Consider the following 25,300-nt stretch of genomic DNA (forward strand, 5'->3'; position numbering starts at 1 on the left):
CACCCCAGCTCTTATTACCTGCCCAAACCCCATCTATGAAAGCTTGAGGCTTTGCATGGACATCCACATATACACCATGACAGGATAGATCAGGTGAACAACTGGTTCCAGGCCCTCCAGACAAAGGAGATGTAAGGGCAAAGATCCTGCCTCGATAGCAAATTTGCTTGGCAGGGGCTTTGCTTACAGGATTTAGCACTGCACCTGCCCTTGACATGTACATTTCAGAACAAGCCAACCACGCAGCTTGCCTGCATCTGTCCACGTACCTTCCTCATCAAGCTAGGTAAAGAAGATGCACCTAAGCACATCAACATCTCTAACACTTTTTCATTTTTTCCTTCAATGAAAACTCATATTGTTGCTTTGTTTTCTGTCTTTTGTCTCTAGGTGAAAGTGCAATGCTGGCATGTAAGAGAAAATGCAGTAATAGAAAGAGAAGCACAGAGCATAGTCTACACAGCCTCTTAGTCCTCCTCACCTGTCCTCATACAAGAATATATGTCTCTGTACTCTCTTACACTAGAATCACATATGTTACAGGAATAGGTGCACATCTATACACCCCAGTGATTGAATAAGAGTAGCCCTGTACTGAACATGAGTTTACAACATTTGATGCTGCATTTCAAAATTTTGTTTAGCAAGGTATGTTCTAGACAATGAGGTGGCTCCGTTAAAATAACATACGAATCCCTATGTATGAATTACACTGTTATTTCCCTAAGCTATGTGGGAAGTAAATCCAGGTACCATATTCTAGGCCCAATAGCACAGTTCCTTGATTCTTCCACAGCGTCCACACTCCTGTATTTCTATCTGAGTTGACCCCATCTATGTCTGCTCCTTTGAGTCACAGCGTCCAGGTTTTTCGGTGTTGTGCTCCCTTTCCTCTTCATGAACCTTGCTGGTGTAGGGATTACCTTCTTTTCCACAAAGAATCAGGTTGTCCCCTCACAGACATTGGGAGGTGAGGGATAAGTTGATCCTTTCCAGAAGTGGAATGACTAGAGACAATCAATCAGTGACCACTAGTTAAATCTTTGGAGGAGCAAAGGCCCATCCAAAACATGACTCTGGAGCTCCTCCATAGGCTTGAAGTAAATTGCCTCTCTATCCAAGGTAATTAGCCTCAGTTTCCATAGACAACAACCAAGCATAAGTCACCTCTCCTCATCTGGCCCACTGAAGAGAGAGCCCTGCCTCCTTTCATAGATTGCTCATATATTTCCTGCCCTGTGTACCATGATTAGTCCTGATAACCTAATTGCAAATATGGCGATTTCACCAATCTTTATTTTTTAGCCAATCTCTCCTTCTCTGGAACCATAAACGTTTTGCTAACAAAATTTCCTAATCTACTTCCACATTAGAACTCACTTAGCTGTAACTGTTCCCATTAGATATAGAATCCCAAAGTGACTCACAGCCCAAAGAAGAAATGTGTGTTGACATTCTCATTTCCACATAGCTGTGAATGTTTCAATTTTCCTTCTGCTACTGATTTATAATTTCATTCCATTGTGTTTGGAAAGGATATTTGCTATGAATTCAATCTTCTTAAATTTAAGAACTTATTTAAAAAGATGATAGAGCATGATCAAGTGGAATTCATCTCTTGACACAAGGGTGATTCAACATTTGAAATTCGATCAATGTAATAAACCACAATGACAGACAAAGGATAAAAGTCACAGATTCACCTCAGCAGATGCTCAGAGAAAGCATCTGACAAAAACTAACACCCTTTCATAGAAAGTCAACCATCTCAGAATATAAATAAATTAACTCCATATAATTAAGGTTACATATGAAAAGTTTATATCTGACAGCATACTCAGTAGTGAAAAACTGAGAGCTTTCTCTTAAGATCAGAACCAACACAAAATTGCTCATTCACAACACTTTTAATGTGGGACAGAATATTGCAAACCATGTATCTGACAAGGAGCTAATCTTCAAAATACTCCTAGAGCTCAACAGAAAGAAGGCAAATAAAGTTGGTAAAGGGTTTGAAATGTCATCTCTCCAAAACAGGCATGCAATGCACTATAGGAAAACCTTCTAAGCTCCACTAATCTTCATGGAAATACAACTCTAAACAGCAATGAAGTATCCCACTTATTAGGATGGCTATGACCAATAACACAGAGATAAATACTGTCAGTGAAGATGTGGAGAAACTGGAATGCCATGGGTTCGGTGGTGAAAATGTGAAGTGATGCAGCAAAGATGGACAAGAGTATGGAGATTTTTCCAAAAAATTACAAGTAGAACTGCCATATGCTCTAGCAATCCCACTTGAGTTAATTATCAAAAGAACTGCAGAATGGATCTTGAAGAGATACTTGCACCTCTCTATTTATGGCAGCACTATTCACAATAGCCAAGAGAGGGGCAATGCCCATCAACAGATGAATGGATAAAAAAATTTGTTATGTACACAGCATCTTGTCATATGATGCAATGTGGTGAGTCTTGAAGACCTATACTGCATGACACAAGCTTGCCACAGAAGGGTAAGGATGGAATAATTCCTCTTCCGTCAAGTAAACAAAGCCTAAAACTCATAAAAGCAGACAGGAGAAGTGGGGTTAAGCAGGGCCAGAGATTTAGCTTGGTGGCAGAGTGCTTGTCCTTGTCTAGCATACTCGAGGCTCTAGGTAGGATCCCTACAAGTACAGCTAAAAACTCTGCTAATAGGCTAGATCTCACCATGTGTGTGTGTGTGTGTGTGTGTGTATGTACGCACACACACACGTGCGCGCACAACCGAAAAAAAGCATCCATAATGTAAGATCCTTTTCCACTGGCAGTTTCTGTTCATTGCAAGTGGTACTGGGTTTCTATTAATAATAGCAATAAATTTTTCTCTTACAGTAAATTTAGTTAAACAAAAAAAAACTTTACTGTTTTAAAGCATAATATGAAAGAAATATTGAGTATGACAAAATTTAATGAATGGATAGTAATGACTGAAAATTATGAAAACATCATAAATCTTTTGCTACTCACCTAGTTCTACCATTATAAAATGACTTTTCCTTTTAGGTTCCTACTCAGGCCAGAACTCTGGGGATAGCCAATAAGGCCATAAAATCACTCAGAAAAATTCTCATTTTCTTAGCAGAGGCACGACAGTAGATTCTACCATTATAAAATGACTTTTCCTTTTAGGTTCCTACTGAGGCCAGAACTCTGGGGATAGCCAATAAGGCCGTAAAATCACTCAGAAAAATTCTCATTTTCTTACCAGGGGCATGACAGTAGATTTCAATGGAAACAGGGCAGATCCTTGGTTCTCACTGATCTCCCGAAGAAGGTCTGCTGACTGAGGAGCGCCATTTATTTTCTTTGTGCCTTTTTGCCCACTTCACAACTGTATTTCCCAAAGAAGAAGGAAGATGAAACTTCATGACCAAAACCTGAAATACCTCTGAGAATTATGACTTAAAGGATCACAGAACTGTTGCAAAGAGAGGTGGAACAGGAGATCCAGTTACACAATTTCATTACCATCGGAAAGGTTATGTTAGCAGGAAAGGAAGAGAAGTCAAGCTTTGTGATTTATCATGCACATACATTGAGGTTGAGCATTTGAATCTGCCCTTTTATATAATATCCATGTGAAAACCCTATCAGACCAGTTTAGAAAATTAAAATAATGTGTTTATTTTGTGGGCTTTGATCTGGTTGTTATTTCAATTTAATTATGTGACCTCCTCTGCTCTCTTTTCTTTTTTCCAGAACATATTTAAGATCATGAACCCCTGAGATCTTGCTCTTGAAATGGAAGTAAAATCTGTCAAAGAAGACCTGAAACATCTGTATGACAAATCCCAATAGTAGATCATTTGAAATGTTTGATTTCCCCCCACCAATTTGGTGATAACTTTCAATAGCCCAGGCTAACTACATATTTGTGCAGCTTTTGGCTATGCTGGGCTCATTTCTTACAGGCATTATCATGGAATAACACAATTCAAAAAGAGATAGTGGCTTCTTAGCATTCAACTGGCAAAACACAATGAAGTCTCAGGACGTTTTCTTATGCATAAAGGATATTTCTGGGCACAGGGATTGGAAAAGATGGGGTAAAAATAAGCATTGGAAAAATGATTCTCTAATTTGTAGGCATTTAAATCAAATCATAGGCAAATTCCATGGTTCACAGCAACTTTCGTTTTTTGTCACAGATTATTCCTTCACACGGATTCCCTGCCTCCCAACACGTGGAACTCTGTCCTGACTTTGGACTTGGCCACACTTTTTACTCCGGGCAACAAAACGTGAGCTAAGCTATGTTTAGGAAGACCCCTTTCACATGCAGGTGTAATTAGGTAATTCTTCTCTTATTGGACTTCATCCCTCCACCATGGGAACAAGATTCTCCTCTGCCCTGGGTCTGGGAGCAGACAGGTGAGTCTCAAACAAGTTAAGCTAAGCCATCTGGGCTTGGTACATCAGCGGCCAACGCAGACCCCTCATATGTCAAAGGCAAGAGATCACACAGAATATGTTGTTGTGTGCCACCAAGGCCTGTAAGTACTGCGACAGCACATGTTGTCTAACCTGCCCTGTTCAACATCCTTTTTGCCAACAACTTGCATAGTTTTTCTTTCAATGGTCAAATTAATATAACAATACAGCTTCTTTTATGAAGGAGACTAGATTTGCCGACTAAATAGTAATCAGGAAACACTACTGGAACATCGGTTATGGGTTCTATTTTAGTAATTGAATTGTTTGGATGTCTTAAAATTTTCTCAAAGGAAATCTTACACAGTATCACATTTTACAGAAGTAGAACGAGTCTATTTACATGAAGACATGAATTCCACCTATTGGTCCCAACAGTGACTTATAAATCCAGTTCTCAGAAGAAGGAAGCCCACTTGTTTTAATCAACCACTAAACACCAAACAGTTACAATGTGATATTAAGCTATGTGGACAATCTAACAGCCTTGGTACTACGATTAAACAAATTACAGAGAGGAATAGAATAAGAATCAAAGAAGTAATTATGATTTCACAAATAAAACAGAAAGGTGGAGCTACGTACAACTCTGGAACTTCTGGCTTCTAAATGACTGTGCTTTTCCTAATACTATACTGAGTGCTCTCCTTAGAAAATAAGCAGTATAAGAAATGAATGAGTAAATGGCTAGCTAGGTAAATAAACACAACTGAAAATGTAGGCCGTTTTGGATATAATAGATGAAAAGATATTTCTGCAAATAATAAGCTTTAAAAGTCTTTTAAAATGTATCCCTTGGGAGAGAGAAAGCACAGAATGTCAATCACTTTTCCAAGTAAGAATGAAGGATTTGTCCACTCACGAGAAGGTAATTGGAGCTAAATTCATCTTTCCTACTTGAACCTTAAAATAATGAAGAAAATTCAGGTCTTCTATACACTTGCTTGGAAGTAGGTACACGTGGCACCCAGAGGCACCTTTTCCACGCACGTGAAATTCTGCCAGGCACAATGAGCAGAGAAATCCACCAGTCGGGACCTGCAGGTAAGAGCACATCCGGTACAGAACAGGAAGCTCAAGACTGTGGTCTGCTGAATGTCCACCCCTGTACACGTCTGTGCAGCCTCCACCCGGATCAGCATCTGCAAACAATTTCCATCGATACCATCTCTTCCTGCTCACTCCCGCACAAAGAAAACCACTGCTGACCCTTGTCACCACAGACTAACTCTGCCTTTTCAAAACTACATAAATGGAATCATGCCACATTTTCAACACCTGCATTCTTTCAATGAAAACCAGGTATGGGGGAGTCATCCATGTAACGAACACATACAAGTTTTGGTTTCTGTTCAGTATTCAGTTATGGGGATGAATGTTTTACTTTTAAATTTTCGTTTGCATTCATTTCACACGTATGACTTACAAAACCTTTCAACTATGAAGAAAATTATATTTGGATAATTGTATTTATATTCCGTTGAATGTTTTTTTTTGGTGTAGTTATTAAATTTCTTTGAACTAATTTTTATGAGTGATATGTTAAGAATTATTTCATCCCTCTTTTATTCAAATTCCTTTAATGTTTCACAAAAATATGATTGTCTTTGTTTTTTGTCTTCTAAACCTTTATCCAGAAATGATTTTCTTTTCCAAAGTTTTATTTTGAAGATTATTAAACACAGAAATACTGAAAGGATACAATGAACAGCAGCATTGCTAAATCAATATTATTAAGTATCACCTTGATTTTCCTTGCTTTAACTCTATCTTTACATATAAATGGCCAAAATGTTTGCAAGTGAATTGCAGGCATTCATAAAGGTCATCTTTACAGCTCCAACAAATATTTCTTAACAAATCACAGCATTCACCCACATCATTTCAGTGCTATCCACACAACTAATAAAACAGGCAAGAATGCTTTGTATCATCTGATTTACATCTTACACACAAAGTTCACAAGAGTTTCTTGTCTGTGCTGACTTGGGTCGCTCCAGTTCTGGCCCAGTGAGGTTTTGTGTTGCCTTTCTTCCTTCTTCTAATCAGAAGGGTCCCCTGCATTTTGTAAATGTGCTAATATTTGTCTTAGAAAAGATCACGTCTGTTTTCTCATAGAATGCTCCACATTCCAGATGTGGCTGTTTCCCCTATGTCCCCTGACCGCTAAGCAGTAGCCACCTGTGAAAGTTTAGATGAAAGTGTAGCTCAAAAAGCACTTGCCTAGCGTGAGTGAGGCCCTGGCTCTTCTCCACAGTACCTCAGTAATAAGCAAAGAAAGCAAACAGCTGTATGCTTCGGTGAGATTCAGATAAATGTTTTCGTTAAGAATATTTTATAAGTGATGTTGTGGATGTCACGCTGCGTCTTCAGAATACGAAGGCCACCCTCCAGCCGAATGAGCAGGAAATTGGTGGTTCAAGATCCTTATACAAGATGACACATTATTGGCATAAAACCTACACACGTGCCGTTCCTTTTGCAAACTTTAAATCATCTCTAGGTTATAATGCCATCTATAATGTAAATGCTATGTAAATATTTGCTATACTTTAGGATTTGGGCAACAGTGAAAAGAAAATGAGCCTGTACACTTTCAAGCACAACTGCCATAGGCCTAATTCTGCTCTATTTGCCAGAATCCATGTAATATTTTCTACTGTTTTCCATGTATGGTTGGTAGAATCTCCAGACACAGAAACCACCAGCAAGAAGGGTTCAGGGCCATGTGAGAATATCCTTACCTTAGAGAGGCTGGGTTTGAGCATGGTGTGGTAGCTGCTATTTCTCTCCATAGAAAAACACAAATTTCCCCATTTGTAATAGGAGTGGGTGATGCTTGGACATCATGTAAACATCCTGTTTTGCAACCGCACGGCAAGGAACACTCTTAGCATCCAGAGAAGGCTCTCTCTGCATCACAGTATTGTTCCGCTTAACCTCTCCAGTTTGTCCATGGGACTCCACACACTCACAAGTACGACTGCCAGATTTAAGACAAATATTGACGAACATGTTTTTTTTTCCTGTTTCCCTCCCACATTGTTTTTTTAATACATCCAAAAACACAGATCCTGACTATTACTAGAATCACTATTATCATTTTTTAATTAAAAAATGTGTAACTACAGATTTCATCAGATGAACATGCTCAACTCTCTACAACGTATTGTGCACGTTTAGCTGACGTGAATGTCCACCACACTGCCTTTGTACAGTGGACAGCCTCCTCCTCCTCAGTGCTCCACTGGGTCGGTCTGTCGGAGAGTGGCTGTCCTCTGCTGTAGCCTGCTTGGATGGACACCATGCGTCTGAGACTTCACACAGTCATCAGTGTCTTCTCGGCATTTCAGCAGAGGCAGCCATAGAGCCGCTAAGACAACAGCAAGTTCTAACTACACTTCTTTAGAATGTGAGGAACATCAAGCCTGGGTAGGCACTGGTGACATCTCCAGGACACACTGTGACGGTGACCTTGATCGGCTTCAGCGATGCCAAGGAGACCGGTAAAGCACACTTCTCAGCGTGTCTGGGTGGTTACGCTCGCTGTTGCTCAGATGCCACGAGTCGAGCAGCCGTTCCCCACCATGCTCTTCCACTGTGATATTTCCGCCTTGGACCCAGGTGACCACAGACTGAAACCCACAAAACTGTCAGTCAAAACTAAACCTTTCCTCCTTTAAGTTTCACGTGTCAGGTATTTTGTCCCAGCGACAGAAAGCTGACGAGGACACCCGCTGAGAAGGGTTACGGATGATGCTTTGCTTCTCAGGCCATTTGGTGGCACTGGCATTCCATCAGCAGCGGGGCTCCCCCTGGGATGTAGCATCTTCCCTTCAGCAGGGACTCAGGGCAGATGGCAAAGGCAGCCCAATTCACCTTTCCTGAGGAATGCAGGAAGTGACAGAAGGCTACCTTGTTGGTGGTGTGCTTTTTGGCTCCAGTGTGTGATTAAAGACTCAGGGCAGATGGCAAAGGCAGCCCAATTCACCTTTCCTGGAGCAATGCAGGAAGTGACAGAAGGCTACCTTGTTGGTGGTGTGCTTTTTGGCTCCAGTGTGTGATTATGTGGGATGGCACAGCCTGAAAATCAGTCTGAAAAACTTGGATTCACTCATCTCAAGATATATTCCAACTGTGTGTGTGTTCTTCCCACACACTCTGAGTCCCTCTAAGAGAAATGGTTCCCTTTCCCTAGCTGCAAAGACTAAAGCTGCCTATTGAGTCCTGCTTATCTGGTGGATGGCTCTTTGGAGCTCCCAGAGTGCCCCTACAAAGCACTCCACAAACCCAGCCTCGTTCTTCTAATGACCTTGCTAAAGGTCATTATACTGAAGCAACACATTCTACTGAAAGAAAGCCAATAGAGAATTGACCTTATCATCCTCGAAAGCCTGATTTTAGCTTATCGTGAAGGCTCTGACACCCATCTCATTTGCAGTCTTTTCTGTCCCACACGACAAGCACACTTCTGCTCCAAGACTGTGCTTGCTCTGCCTGGCCTGGACACACTTCTGCACTAGGCCACTGACTCATGCTCCTCCCTGTGACACTATGCTGTGCATCTTTCTTTACACATTGCCCATACGTCTGTCTCTTCCTCCCCGTTTGCATGGCTTGCCACTCTCTCTCCAGCCCTGAGAGCTGTGACCTGCACAGGGCACACCCTCAGTAAATGCTTATTAAATAAAAGCTCTTTCTCCTAATGTGGACACTGTCACCTTTCCCGCTAAAACAAGGAGATGGAGGCACAGTGATATATATCACTGTCATACGCAGGGTGAGGCCATTCCCATCCAGTGACACAGACACTCGATTTGACTCTGGTCAGGTGGACGCCGGAGAATGGTTCCTTACACAGAGTCTGTATAAACACAAAGAGGGAAGGGTTCAGACACCTAATCCACCAAAGGCTCCCAGACCTACCGAACGGGCTGTCTGCCCTGCCCACAGGCCCTGGCTGGCACCTGGCCCCGTGGACAATGCCACAGCATTGCAACAGCTTCAACACTTATTCAGTCCTCAATTCTTTGCCAGGTACTGGGTTTGCAAAACGTAACATCGATGTGTCATTTAATTTTTTTTCACAGTTTTCTAACTAGCTGAAATGTTTGCCCCCTTTGAATGTAGAAGCATGTTAAGGCCCGAGGAGGTTAACTTTTCTACAGGCTGGTAAACAGCCGAGATAGTAATTCAAGTACAGAGAAGTAGACTACTCTTTACTAAACCTCCAAATACTCTCAAACAAATATAGACAAGGATCAAAGAAGTCATCATTTTTAAATTAGGTCTTCTGATTCCTAAGGTGGCTCTGGAAGGATGAGCATGTGTTTACGAGGAGGAAAAAGATTTCCAGCCAAAATAAACTCAGGCACACAATCATGAAGCTGTCCAGTGTGGTATGATAAAAATATGAGGAAGAAAAACCTATCTCCCTGCTTACTATTAATCTGTCTTTTATTTTGTTCTTTATTTGTATTTTGTGTTTCTCCTATAAGAGAAACTGTGATGCTTAAGCTTGTGTGTCTGCCTTATTTCACTTAAACTTAACATTATGATCTCAAAGTGCACCCACTTTCCTACCAATGACTCAAGATTATCCTTCTTTATGGAAGAGTAGCACTCCATTTTCTGTATTCATTCATCTGTTCACAGATACACAGACTAATAGCACATTGTGACTTGTGCAGCTACCAACATGGATATGATGTTTGTAATGTGAAATCTTTAACTCTTGTGGGAAGGTACCTAGAAGGTAATAGCTGGGCGGACTGGAATTTCTAGTTTTAAGTTTTTGAGGAGTCTCCACACTGATTTCCATAGTGAATCAAGAGACAGAGGGAAAGGGGGAAGGGGATGAAAAATAATTAAGATGTGTCATGTCCACGTACCAACTCCTCAGAAGGGGTATTGTCCTCACGCACTGGGAGCACGTACTAAAAAAATAATATCGGCCAGGGATTTAGCTCAGTGGTTCGGTGGCCTGCCTTGCAAGCGCAAGGATCCGAGTTCAATCCCCGGTACCAAAAAATAAAAAAATATATATAATAAAACAATAAAAAATCATTCACAAGTTAGAGGAAAACACAAATATGGCGAAGGAGGAGGTGAGGGTGGGAAACAAGTTAGGCACATGGGAGTAGCTGGGCCAGCAAGAGCTCCCTATAAGGTGGTACATTCAGTTTAATGGGAATCATGAAATCCAAAGAACATAAATTAATTGGCTAAAGCAGACCAGGGGAGTGGTCATATCCAAGCACTAGAAAGTTCATACATTACAAAGCCAGGGGCTCTCAATTTGGGGAAACTTTTGCACTCCACTGTGGCATCTGGCAATGTCTACTGATGCTATGGGTTGTCAGAGAGGAGAGGAAGCTACCGGCAGCGGGTGGGTTGGTAGAGGACAGAGGTGCTGTATCACATGACCAATGGGAGCACCCTTCACAGGGACCTTGAAGGACAGAATGGCATGGACTCGCAGAACAGCGCCTCCTGGGATCAAGCCCTGTGTGTGTATGTGTGGCTGGCCTGGCCATTTCTGGTGACCTTAGCCTTGAAGATGACGGCAGCACGGGGTCAAGAAAGTACACAGTGAAAACTGAAGAAGTGACAAAAACTTGCTCAGGATAGAATGCAGAAGAAAGAGAAGACTTAATTATTTAATCACTGTGTCCTTCGTTTCTAGTTTCCTACGTGTCAGATACACAAAGATCCAAGATTCCATCAAAGAAAAGAATTACCCACACTTTTGTAAACTTCTGATAAATCTTTTAAGTATGCCATCTAATTAGCAATTCCTAAAAATAGGCTACACATTGATTGCGCGTTTAAGGCCATACTCCAGATGTCATATTCATCATAAGTGGTTGTACTCATTGAAATAAATGTTTAACTGCCAGCAATTAACAAAGTGGTCATACTTTAAAAGTTGAATTTGCCACTGATACAGTTCTGCATTCACAACTTGGAAAACAATTGCAAATTACACAATTCAATTTTCCAAATGGAGTATTCTGTTAACTAGGTAGAGAAACTACTGAAACTTCCTCCAGCACCCCAAGAGAAGATTAATACAATAGCATTTTTTTAAAGCATATTCGCCTGAGGAACTGCAATGCTCCTGTCAGACTTACACAGGAAGCTGGCATTGTGTGGGAAGGGTGAGCGTGTCCCAGGCTGGTTCAGAGTAAAAGGCTATTTAGGAAAACAAGGATTTGATTTCCAATTTTTCTTCTTCTGCAGATGGTAATTTACAGATGATGATTTATTTATGTTTACCAAGAGAAAGCAAGACTGCTACCTAAAAGGCAATTTTCCACCCTGCCTTTGCAGGCTATATCCTAATTATGTTTTCCCTTGTGGGACTGAATGAATTAAGTGAGCAATTCACTTTGTATATGCAAATTTCAAAGCTCCTCAGAAGCTTCAAATTACTTCATTCTTTAAAAAAAAAAAAAACTAAAGCTATTATCCTATGGAAAATGAAGAGGCATAAAGCCCTTTAGCTTTTATATGCTGTTTCAAAAATAAAAATAGTGTGAAAGTGGTTCATTTCTGGGTCTGAAGTATTAAAAAGTAACCAATTAAAATGATGATCATTATCATCACATGATCACTATGTTTAAAACTTCAGAGTACTTTAATAAACATTTCTATTAAACTTCCAAAAGACTCTGTATAATGTGCTCCAAAACGTTTAACTTTTTTGTATTGTCTTTTCTGTAAAAGCATGAACGGTTTAAAGGTCCAAAGAAGTAGGTGCAGGCAGGCAAGGAAGGAGACACACGCAGTTCCGATCCAAAGTCCTAAGAATAGAACATTTTGTTCACAGGTCTCTCCTCTGGACTCTTGAACATAGCTGTTTAAGCAGACATTTTGTAAAATATTTCTTAAGAAAGAACCAGACTAGACAATCGTATCCCAGCCCTATATTACATGGTTTCATTCTTTCCAAAAATATCCACGTGCCCTTGGTCACTTAAAATAAAATGGACTCGTGCCTGTCTGGGTTGTAAGTTCAGACTGTCTCCCTGAAGAGTGAATCTTTATTTGTACATGTGAAATAACTGAGCACCCGTTTGTTCTGTGTGTGTTTCTTTGAAAAATTCTTTCCAAATATCCACGTGCCCTTGGTCACTTAAAATAAAATGGACTCGTGCCTGTCTGGGTTGTAAGTTCAGACTGTCTCCCTGAAGAGTGAATCTTTATTTGTACATGTGAAATAACTGAGCACCCGTTTGTTCTGTGTGTGTTTCTTTGAAAAGAAGTGCATAAAAACTGAAAACTGTACCTGCGCGACCCAGAATGGAATCCGGGGGGAGAGGCATTTCATAAATGGTGTGTGGTTCTGAACAACATTTTTAGAGACAACTGGCAGTAGTTACAAAGAAGTTAAAGACGCACAATATTATTTTATAATCTCATATCTAATACCTTCCTCCTAAACATTAACGTGTTTTTAGCATAAAGTGAGATGCACAAGTTTTCCCCTATAATAGCATTTCTACAAGCAAAACAGTGCAAGCCTTTTTGTCCATCAGTTTGGATCTCTTTAAACAGATTCCAGTGCACGGTCAGTAAAGAGTACTAGAGAGTCATTAAATCAAGGAGGTACAGCAAGTAATTACGGGCTTTGAAGCATAGTTAAGGAAAGGAGACTGGTATAATTAGTGTGACCATATAATTTATCTCATGAGCTAAATATTTTTAATCTCAAAGGATTTGCCACTAAAATTTATGCACAAACCACAGACCCAAAAGAGTACTTTGAGAAAAACAGATTAAAGTCTCTTGGAATATAATATGTAATCAGTTAGTCCATTTTTGCTTTAAAATATAATGTACATATGTGTGAAAATATTTCTATTTGTGGAGATAGAGTCCAAAAAGTATATATTAATGCATGAGTTGTGTTTTTTTTTCTGACCGAGACATCATATTTGTTTAAAAATTGTACACAATTCAAAATTCTTTAAACTCTAAAGGACAATTGTGAATTTTGTAATTTAGTAAAAACTCTGAAGAGACAAAAAAGAGGAAGAAATATTTTTAAAAACACATAAATGACCTAAGTGGATTTTTATCCCATGGCCAGCACAACTTGGTAAGCAGTGCTTCTGCTGCTAAAAACAGCTGTGGCTTCTTCTCCCCCCATAAAATATATGATTCATTTTTCACCATCTGGGGGAAACTCACCCTTTTTCTTTTGGTGTCATTTGGAGACAGCTTCTTTGTGGATCTGAACTATACTCAAGTGTACACACACACACACAAATGTCCCAGAAATATATGCAATTAAGAAATTCATATAAGGAAAAAGAAATTAAACTAAGAAATACGTGTAAATAGGGAGAAAGAATCTATAGCTAATGAGCTTTATAGGTAAAGTTTGTTTTTGCCTTGTCTTTCTTATTATGTCGGGGTAATATGTGCTTCTTAAGAATACAGCAAACTCGTAGACTAGGGACAGACTAAAGAGATAAATTTTAATTTTTATATTATTAATTTTATTGGCAGATTATACAATATAGTGACATTCATCATTAGGAATTTTCACCTTTGCATAATCTATCTTGGTTCTCATTTTTGTCGCCATTCCCCTACCCTCCCTTCAACCCTTTTGCCCCTCCCTATTTATTTACGAGACTTTGTTTCCATTTTTTTTCATTTTCTCATATTAATTCCACTCCCATTTCCTTTCCCCTGCCCCTCCCACTTTCCCTTTCCCTTTGCCCCTTTTCTTGCTATTTCACATTGTCTATTTTACCTTTTAGCCTTTATTTACACTTTCAGTTTCCTCACACCAGAGAACCTGTTTGGTATTTACACATATGTGTCCTATTCATTTTACTTAAGAGTATGGCCTCAATGTGCATCCATTTAGCTATAAATGTCTTCAATTTCTCATTCTTTATGGCTGAGTAGTACTCAATTTTATTTTTAAAAATTTTTTTTTCTTTATCCAGTCTCCAGTTGATGGGCAATCGGGCTGTTTCCAAGTTTTAGCTATTTCAAACTGTGCTGCTATAAACATGGGTGAGCATATATGACTGTGGTATGATGCTTTTAATTCTTTAGGGAAGATACCAAGCTGGGGAATATCTGGGTCAAAGGGGACCTCCAATCCTAGTTCTCTGAGGTGTCTCCAAACTGATTCCCACAGTGCTTGCACCAGTCTGCACTCCCACCAGCAGTGGAGCAGGGCTCCTCTTTCCCCACAGCCCCGCCAGCATTTGTTATTGATTGATTTTATGATAGCAGCCATTCTTTCTGGCGTGAGGTGGAATCTCAGTGTTGTTTTCATTTGTATCTCTTGAATGACCAGTGAACATTTTTTCATATGTCTATTTGCTATTTCTACTTCTTTGTGCGAGAAATGTCTGTTCATTTCAGATGCCCATCTTTGGATAGGGTTTTTAAATTTGGGAAGTCTGATATTTTTTTTTTTGAGTTCTTTATATTTCCTAGATACTAGACCTTTGTCTGAGGAATAGCTAGAAAAATTTTTTCCCACATTGTGGGTTGTCTCTTCACTTGGTGGTTTCTCTTGCTGTGCAGAAGCTTTCTAATAAGATGAGATTCCAGTTGTTGATTCTTTGGGCTAGTTCAAGTGCAACTGAGGTTTTGCTCATAAAATCTTTTCCTACACCAATGTCTTCAAGAATTGTACCTAACCTCTCCTACAGCCAGTTTAGTGTTTCTGTTTTAATATTTAGATCTTTAATCCATTTCAATTTTAGTTTAGTGCATGGTGATATATATATATATATATATACGTATATATATATACATATATATGTATATATATAATTAGTTTTAATCTTTGGCAAATTGAAACTAAGTTTTTCCAGCACCATTTATTAAAGAGGCTGTTTCCTCCAATGAGGGTGTTTGGCTCCTTTGTCGAAGATGAAGTGGCTAAGTATGTCTGGAGTTTTTTCTGCATCTTCTAATCTGTTCCACGAGTCCTCAGATCGGTTTCTTTGCCAGGACCATGCTGTTTTTTTCACAGCAGTATAGCTGTAGTATAGTTTCAAGTTGGGGATTGTGATGCCTCCTTACCTCATTCTTGCTTTTGCTATTCTAGGTCTCTTCTTGTTCCAAATGAATTTTTGGATTATTTTCTCTAGTTCAGTGAAATATACTGTTGGGATTTCAACTAGGATGGCATAGAATCTATAGAGCAGTTTTGGAAATATGGCCATCTTCACTATGTTGATTCTTCCTATCCAGGAGCGAGGGGTGTCTCTCCATTTTCTGATATCCTCATCAATCTCTTCTTTCAGAGTGCTATAGTTTTCAGAGTAGAAGTCTTTTATTTCTTTCAGTAGGTTGACTTCTAAGTATTTCAACTTTTTTGGATGCTATGATGAAAGGAATTGTTTGCCCCATTTTTCTCTTAGTGAGTCTGTTGCTCATGTACAGGAAAGCTACTGATTTTTGTGTGTTGACCTTGTATCCAGCTAATTTACTGAATTTGATTATTAAACCTAGAAGACTTTTGGTAGAGTTCTTGGGGTCTTCTATATAGCATATCATGTCATCTGCAAATAATGACAATTTGACTTCTTCATTTTCTCTCTTTATTCCTTTTATTTCTTTCTCTTGTCTAACTGCTATGGCTAATGTTTCCAAAACAGTATTGAACAGGAGTGGTGATAGTGGACGTCCTTGTCTTGCTCCTGATTTTAGCATGAAGGATTTCAGTTTTTGATCACTGAGTATGATATTGGCTGTTGATTTTTCACAGAAGGCTTTTATCAGATTGAGTTAGAGACTGTTTATTCCAAATTGTATATGGTTTTTATCACGCATGTGTGTTCAATTGTGTCAAATGCTTTTTCTGCATCTATTGAGATGATCATATGGTTTTTAATCCTTGGCTCTATTAATATAGTGTATTACATTTATTGATTTGTGTATGTTGAACCATCCCTGCATCCCTGGGATGAACTCCACTTGGTCAGGTTATATGATCTTCTTGATGATCTTCTGCATTCTATTTGCTAGTATCTTATTAAGGATTTTCACATGTATGTTCATTAGTGGTATTCACTTATAGTTCTCTTTTTCAGTTGGGTCTTTCTCTGCTTTGGGGATCAAGGTAATGCTTGCTTCTAAGAATGAATTTGGAAGTATTACCTCCTTTTCAGTTTCATGAAACAGTAGTGGCATTCTCTAAATGTTTTATAGAATTCAGCAGTGAATGTTTTATAGAAAACATTCTCTAAATGTTTTATAGAATTCAGCAGTGAAATCATCAGGGCCCAGGCCTGTCTTAGTTCATAAGTTTTTAATTATGTTTTTAATTTCATTGGTTAAAGATAAATTTTTATAAACCATCAAAAACCTGAATCTATTTCCAAACTTCAAGGACAACTAATTATACACAAAGATTAGTCAAATAATTTTGGGAAAAAAAGAAATTATTTAATCTACATGATTGCTATATCAGATTATGGGTCAAAAGTAACTATTTTATACAAGTTAAATACTTTATTCAAAGGATTTTAGATTTAATACAAATTAAATAAAATAATCAGAAGTAATTATTTTTGAGGGATGAACATTACAAGATGCTACTGAAATAAGTAACTCTCAAATACATGGAAAATCATATCATGTTCATGGATGGATTCAACATAGAAAGGATATTAGTTGTCCTATAATTTGATCTGTAGGCTTAACGTAATCCCTTAAAGAGTCCCAACAGATTTTTGTTTTAGAAGAGATTATTTGAAATTTTTATGGAAAGGCATAGGCACTAGAATTGCTAAAACAACCTTGAAAATAGAACGAAACGGAATGAATTACTCGACTCGATATCACGGATTACCCCATAGATATAGTAATCAAGAGCACAAGAGCCTATGATCCTGAGAGGGAAGGAGACGCACAGGTCAAGAAAAGAAAGAAAGGGCCAGGGATTTAGCTCAGCGGTTCTGCTGCCTGCCTTGAAAGCTCAAGGACCTGAGTTCAATCCCTGGTACCAAAAAGAAAAAAAGAAAAGAGAGGAAGGGAGGAAGGGACTTAGAGAGAGAGAAAGAGAAACAAATAGATGTGCACAAATGTGCCAGAAGCAGTTTTGATAATTCCACAGGGAAAGCATGACTTTTTTCAACAAAAGTTATTGAAATAATTGGACTACAGCAGGTAAAAAAGAATGAAACTCAACCTATATCTTACATCTTGCACAAAAATTAAATTTAATATGAACTTAAATGTCACAGTTAAAACTAGACATTTTTGGGGGAAAAAAAGACAAGGAGCAAATCAAATAGTCAGGGTCTATGGCTCAGAATTCTTTTACTTGACATCAAAAACATGGCCCATCAAAGTAAAAATTCATAAGCAGGACATCATCAATATTGAAATTTTCACTCTAAAAAAGATCTCAATAAAGAGAATAAAAAGACAAATTAGGGGAAAAAATAAGTGCAGCCACTTATCTGAAATATACCTACTACCTGGAAAATATATATGTGTATATATTTATAGCCACACATACCCATGAAGATATTTCATGTACATGACTCGCATTCCACAACTCAATAGTAAAACTTTAAAATCCAGTTAAAAATCGGTCACTTGCATGTAAAGATATTTTACAATAGAGGACATACAGAAAATTGTCCCATGGCATTAACCATTAAGCTATGCAAATTAAAAGCACAATGAGATCTCACTCTTAGAATGAACAATAAAAATAATGACACCAAACAACATTAGGAGGTGGAGAAACTGGATCAAGCATGTATTGTTCATGGAAATATAAAATGGTACAGCCACTCTCTGCCACAGTGGGAAAGTTTATTTTCTTCTCCCACCCACAGCTGGGTCACATGGGGGCGCCACTCAACCTCATACATCTGAGCTTCCCTCTCGGTTCTGTGGGTCCAACAGCACCTGCCCAAGAGGACGCTCATGGGATTAATAATTATTAGGATGACCAAAATAAAATGACTAGCTTAATGGTATTCTCCAGAAGTATATTTTTTAAGAAATTTTATTAATAATTTCTTACTGAGGACTTAAACGGGTCAAGCACAGTGTAAATTGCTTATACATTAAAAAAAATTCCTATTACCCTGTGACTTCAAGTCCCATGTGTCATTATACCCATTTTAGAGATTAGGAACTAAAAACACAAAAAATTTAAATGTTCACCCCAAAAGTACTTGGGTAGTGAGCTGTCTTTCTGATCCCAAACTGGGAGAATATTTTTCCACTTTCCATCACAAACTTACATGATAGTCAAGGGCTACTTTTTATGTTCTACACACTGAGAGGAAGGCTGAGGTCACAGAGATAAACACACAGCACATCTCTGACCACATAGAGCTCACTGTCCACTAGCAGTGCACAAAGATAAAAATGAATAAGTGTGCGGCACAATTCTAACAGTAGTGAAGTTGCATGAGTTTAATATATTAGCGAAATGAGATTTGGAGTCGGATGGAGAGATCAAGTGAAGCCATTTGAGGCAAGTACGTTTAAGCAAGTATCTGAAGGAAGAGAAGGAATCATGAGAAAAAGTTCTACAAACCACAGAGCAGCAAGTACAAAGGCCCTGAGGTGGAGAAGTGGAGGAAGTCCAGTGTAGCAAGGTGGCTAGGGCCATAGAACAGCCAGACAGAGATACACACTGGTGAAGAATCACAGGAGATCCTGGAGTCTGTGGTAACACCAGTAAGCTGTGGCACAGTTTTGAGAGTGACTGGAAACTACCATCGCAAAGCACCGTAAAACATGTTTTAAAAAGCTCTCCCAGGGCATAGCCGTGATACCATTCTGTGCTCATGATTCACAGGGCATAAGACACAACATTTGTGATTTGTCACTTGTGCTGTGGAAGTTACCAGACTGACATCATTGTCAGTGCTGTTTCACCCATGCTATCCTGCAAACTACATTTCCTCTTTTCCTCTGATTTTGTACAGTGCATCTTCCTGGAAACTTGATATCTGGTGTAGAAACATGTCCTGCTTTCAATCACGATTAGGCTACTCCTATAGAGAAGGCATAAGGACAAATTTATCCTTCACAGTTCAAATGGTGTTTTTGAGTAAAACCTATCTCTTGAAGAATGTGTGTGCCTGATTAAAATCTCACAGTAGGTGAAGTGTTTGTGATGGTTTTCATCACAATATATGTGTACATGTAATCCACAAATACCTAAAAGAAAATAAGAGTCTGGGTTCATTGAAAATACAGCATTATGGTCATTGCCTTGTAATTTGTACACAGTGAAACAGCAGATCTGATACACACAGTGTCACATGTTGACTTCTGCTTCCATTTTTTTCTTTTTATTATCAATTCCAGAGGCAAATCAGAGACTTAAAAAACAGTGCTTCATAGCCCAGAGCAAACCAGAAAAATATCCAGTTTGACTTTATATTGTATTAAAAAGTTGCACTTGAATATGAGGAGTCTGTACTCCCTATGTCTGTTGAAATAAAGCAATGTGTGACAACTGCAGTCCCACATTCCTATAAGACAGTATTGGCCTGGTGTTGTGTAACGTGAGAGTGAAGAAGAGCCCAAAAGAAGAGCAAAGAAAAGAGAGAAGGAGTGGGCAAAATCCACAAAACCTTCGACACGCAAGGTTGATGTCAAGAAACACTTCTTCGCCTTTATGGGTAAACTTACAAAGACTGAAGTTTCTTATTGAATGCAACCCATATAATTCAGAGTCTTTTCTGGAAATAATATAATCCCTACATTTGTAAGGCAGGGGAAGGAGCTGGTGAGACACCGTCGAACCATTACTCAAAATAGAGAAATCAGTCAAATGTGTCAGGTGTTGGCAAACTAAGAGCATCAATGTGTGATGTGGAGTTACAAAAGGAATAAAGCCAAGGAACCAAGGGAAGAATATTAGTGTCCAGGGACCACCAGAGCAAAGCAGCACAAGGACATGTCGCCTCCCAGTTCTGGACACCAGAGTCCAAAATCATTGTGCTTCTCCCCAGAGGCTCTGAGGGAGGATCTGTGCATGGTTCTCTCCTGGTTTCAGAGGGTTGCTGGTAACAGCTGTTGCCACCTGGGCTTGTAGACGCATCGCCCCGTCTGCCTGTCCCCAGCAGCATTCTCCTGTGTCTCTTCTCATAAGGCTACCAGCCACTGGATGAGAGTCCACCCTAATCCCACAGTTGTTTCAACCGGAAAATATCCACAAAGAGCCTTTCTCCAAGACATTACATTCCCACAACTTGAGAGTGCCTTGGAGGGCCTGAGTTCAACCCACAGGAGGACTGGAGGGAAAAGTACACACAACTATTTTTGATTATAAGCTTTTTTTTTTTTCCTCCAGACAAGGTCTTGTTATGTAGCTCAGCTGACCTTGAAATCATTATGTAGTCCAAGCTGGCCATGAACTCATGGCAATCCTCCTGCTTCAGCCTCCAGAATGCTGGAACTACAAGTGTGCACTATCACACGCCTAGCCTATAAGCTCTTTCGTACCATCTGATTTTTTTTAAAGCCATATATGCATGTTCTGTAAATTCTGTAGTGTAAATATCTGTACAAAATGTGATGTTCTAGTTGTTCCCAGATGCTGTTCTCCATGGGGCAAAATCACACACAGGTTCAGAGACAGAGACTTGGCACAGGACTCATTTACAGAGCCTTTTTTTTTTTTCTGGAGTACTACATGTCCTCCCAATATTTTCACTTTGCAATTCTAGTTGCCTATAACAATGTCCTGGGCACCTAGAGTGTCCGTGGAACCCAAAGTATCTACTTTGGCCAGACATTGGGCTGGGCTCCTAGGATACAAAGATAAATAAAGCACAAGAGATTCAAAATCCAACAGAGAGCAGTCACATCCGTATCTCATGGTTGTCCAAAACAGAGCTCCTGATGTGGGTTAGACCCAAAAGGTCACTCCAAACTCTCCCCAGAGTGTTCAGAAGTAGAGCTTTTAGAAGGTGACTGTGGATTAGTCCACTGGTCAGTCCATGGCTGAAGGTGCCGTTAGAGAGTGGGGTCTGGCTGGAAGATGAGAGTTCACTGGGCAGGTAACCCAAAAGAGTCCATCCCTCTCCCCAGCTCCTCCCTTCTCTCTCTATTTCCTGGTCACCATGAGGTGAGCACCTTTCTTCCACCAGACCCTTTGACCATGCTCTTCTTGCTTGGACCCAGGTGACTATGGAATGAATCGTCTAAACATCGTGCGCCAAAATAAACCTCCCCTCCTTTAAATTGTGGGTGTCAGATATTTTGGCTGAGTGAGAGAAAGTACTCCCTACTTAGAGTGCATTGGAAGATGAGGAAAAGTTTTATATCTCTCATAATTAGGATCAGGATCTAATGTACATGAGAGAAAATTCAAAATTATAGAGGCTTAAAAGATAGAAGTTTATTCCTCTCACATAAAAGAAATCCTGAGGTAGGCAGTCCAAGGCCGACCTAGGTTGGTGGCATCAGAGAGCACGCACCAGAGTGGACACCCAGCTCCAGGATCCTTTGTGTGTGACATGATCCACTCCAGTGCGCTCCTTGATCCATGGTTTCTCAGTTTCATGGGCCAAGATGGTTGCCACCTATTTTCTAATCAGCGGAAAAGGAAAAGAGATGAGGAAAGACTGGCATCTTCTCTGCTTGTCCACCTCAGGCTAGGATCTTCACTGCATAAGGGTCTTCACTTGAGTCCCACTCAAAATTAGACATTCTTTCACGGAGGAAAAGGATCTTATGAAAGAGTCAGCACCAGCCAGGCACAACCCACGACTCATGCGATCATAACTCAGTGTTTTCCGTGTGACTGGGGCGTTGCGCAAAATTGTCATGTAGGTGACTAAGCCAGAGTGGATCCAGGAGAGTAGTACAGTTTCTGAAGAACTGATAAGTTTTTAACACAGAGACCAGGAAAGGAAAGGCATCCACAAAGGCAGAAGAGCGCAGGGAAACTGGTGGGTGGACTGGATGTGGGGGCAACAGGTAAAGTGAACCAAGGATGACTTCTTGACCTCTCCCTGTGAAGAACAGAATGGAGCCAGGGAACCTAGAAAGAAACTGAGCGCAGGTAGGAAGTTAATTTCTTTTTGAGCATGTTTAAGGAGACTTTGGTGCTCTGGTATATGCTTGAACTTTTCTAACTAGTAAAAGTAGAGGTACTTCAAACTGAAAAATGAAGGCTTTGCTTTTTTGTTATTTTTATTTTGGTTTGATACTGTTAAGTTCCTCTAACTACTCTAAATATGCCTCAGAAATGTGGATATAGGAGCATTCACCATTTAGGAAACACGTCAATGTGTAGCTATAATTTAGTTTACAGTGATGTTAAAAGTCATGTTCTTTTAATATAAATGAAGAAAACTTCCAGAGCATGCCATGGGGGTAGTTTTTAGAAAGCAGGAACAAGTGGGTATTTGATCCTGGAAAGAATGGGCTATGATGTATCTATTTTAAGATTTTTAAAAGACATACTGGAAACAGCCACATCAGAAGAGATGTTTCACAGGAGGGAAAACTGAGTAAAAAAAAAGAATAAATCGTTACTACAGAATAAATTCTGATACGGGAGGTCGGGGTGTGGGGAGAAGAGGGAAGACAGGAGGGGAGGAAGGGGAGAAATGAGAATAAAGAGACAGACTGGAAGAAGTTCCAGAGAAGTCATTTTTAGGACATTAGCTCCTTCCGAGGAACCTAGGAACCTATTTTTTCAGTAACAGTGAACCAGGTTCGGCCTGGACTTCGGGCGTTTTAAGAATGATCCGGTCGCTAAACAAAGCTCTAGAGTGACAGAACAGCAAGCCCGAAGGGATTCGGCAAAACGGCGGTGGGTGGGGGATAATTTCCCCAGTCTGAAGGTCTTTCATCTTTCCCCCACACACTTCCAATTGCCTTCTAACACGCAGATTGACCTTATAACTTTGATGAAGTAGGAACGATCATCCCTAGTTGTTCCTTGTTCAAACAGTGGGCCACAGCAAAACATTTCATTCAAAAAGTAATGCATAAAAGCTGCAGTTTCTTTCCAGGCTCTTCCTTAGAATTAACCTGGTCCGTGGAATACATAATTAAAAAAAAACAGAAAAGAAAGTCCTTGCCCCAATTAGTTGTGGAAACGCTGACTCAAAGCTAAAAGTTATGTGGGTGTCCTGTGTGCAGGACTTTCAGAGGCTGTGATAAGCTACCGTGGACCGTGGGTCTCGATGTGGAGATGCAATGTTGCAGCCCCCGAATTTCTTTGACCACAAAGCCCTGCTAATCACAAGAGTCTGCAGTACACACTTTTTGGCAGCATCAGGCTTGAGCCTTGAGCCCTTGCTGGAATCGTCCTTCTGTCCCAGCATGGCCTGGATAGTCAGGCTCAGCAGCGTGTGAACATGGGGCAACTCACTTGGACGAGCTGCGGAGGCCACCTTTAAACACAACTAAAAACTAGACAGAAACACAGCAAAGTCAGCCCTGTGACCCAGATATCCCAAGTCTCGCTCTGCGTGGTTCCCGCCAGTCCACAACTCCTTAATCTACCAGCGACAGGAGTTCTTCCTTCCACTTAAGACTTCCTCCCAACTGTTATTTACCCCCCAAAATGTAAAATTGTGCAGAGCAACTCTCAGCCTCGCTAGGGAGGGTAGCAAGTGGCTTTCCTGAATGAAAACGGAGTGCGCATTTATAAGAAGGTCAGGAACTACACCGAAAGTCCCTGGGGTTTTACTGGGGTTGTGATTACAGCTCATCAAATTCACAGCCTTCTCTGACAGCTCGGGGTGCTTGAGGGGTGCTTCACGGAGGAGATAAAGAAATGGAAAACGAAGTGTTCTCTACTACGCACATCATTCACATATTTATTTTCCGAATTTTGCAGCAGAGTACCCTTGGCTACATTTTCAGGGAGGCATTGACCAAATGTTTCAATTGTATAATCTCATATGCGACAATTTCTAAGAAAGATTCTGATATTCAAAAGTGGCGTTTGAAAAATAACACCTCGCACACTAAAACGCACACTAACGAACACAAAGGTTTCCTTCGGGAGGGCCGAGCTCGGTATAGACCAAGCGGCACGATGTCCGTGGGAATTGCTTTATCCCTGTGAGAACAGACTCTGAAGTCTGGCCACAACATGCTACTTCTAACCTCGGTACGTTACCATCAACTTTCATAAATTGCACAGCACTTAGATGAAAATGCATATCGCGCAATTACTCCAGCTTTTTATAGGCCCCAAGAGATTAATATGAAATGCATCAGATCTAAGAGAGTAAAACGGAGGAACGGGCTACTGTAACCCATCAGGGGCTGGGAGGCTTAATGTAGATAATTCTCCATTCTGAGGCTTTCGACTTCCATTAATGGTTATTTCACAGGAAAGAGAATGTGGCTTACCACGTTCCCCACAGACTTGCATATTAAATTGCAAAGCCAGCAGGTAGAAATCTGAAATAGGACAAATGAGTTTGTCCTCCACCCTCTCTCACCCCTTTCGCTTTCAGGGGAGAATTGTTCAGTCCACTTCAGCTTCACACTTGAATCTGTCCTCTGACAACTTCCTAACCCTGGGCAGTTCTGTTCCCACCACCACCCACCCCATTTCCTCCAAAGAGAAATCGCTTCTCCTGCTTTCAGCTGCCTCAAGTAGATTTACTTATTTATTTATCTTGGTTTTCCTGAGACAGGGTCACGCTATGTAGTCCAGGCTGGCCCTGAACTCATTGTGTAGCTAGCCCAGCGTAGCTTCGAACTCATGGCGATCCTCCTGCCTCTGCTTCCGGAGTGCTGGGTAGTGTGAGCCATGGGCCCGGCTAGATATATTTTTAATGATAAATTAAATAAAAAATATGTCACACCAACATCATATATATAT

General features: G+C 40.1%; 1 protein-coding gene across 1 annotated transcript in view; it reads right to left on the reverse strand.

The window, feature by feature from the left end:
• Nucleotides 1-25,300, reverse strand: part of Dok5 (docking protein 5) — a gene marked incomplete at its 5' end in the record, with an annotated part of 206,608 nt that overhangs the window by 57,724 nt on the left and 123,584 nt on the right. The gene's annotated exons all lie outside the window — the stretch shown is intronic.

This window comes from Fukomys damarensis, unplaced genomic scaffold (assembly GCF_012274545.1).
Source record: "Fukomys damarensis isolate Sample0158 unplaced genomic scaffold, DMR_v1.0_HiC HiC_scaffold_22, whole genome shotgun sequence".
Lineage (NCBI taxonomy): Eukaryota > Metazoa > Chordata > Mammalia > Rodentia > Bathyergidae > Fukomys > Fukomys damarensis.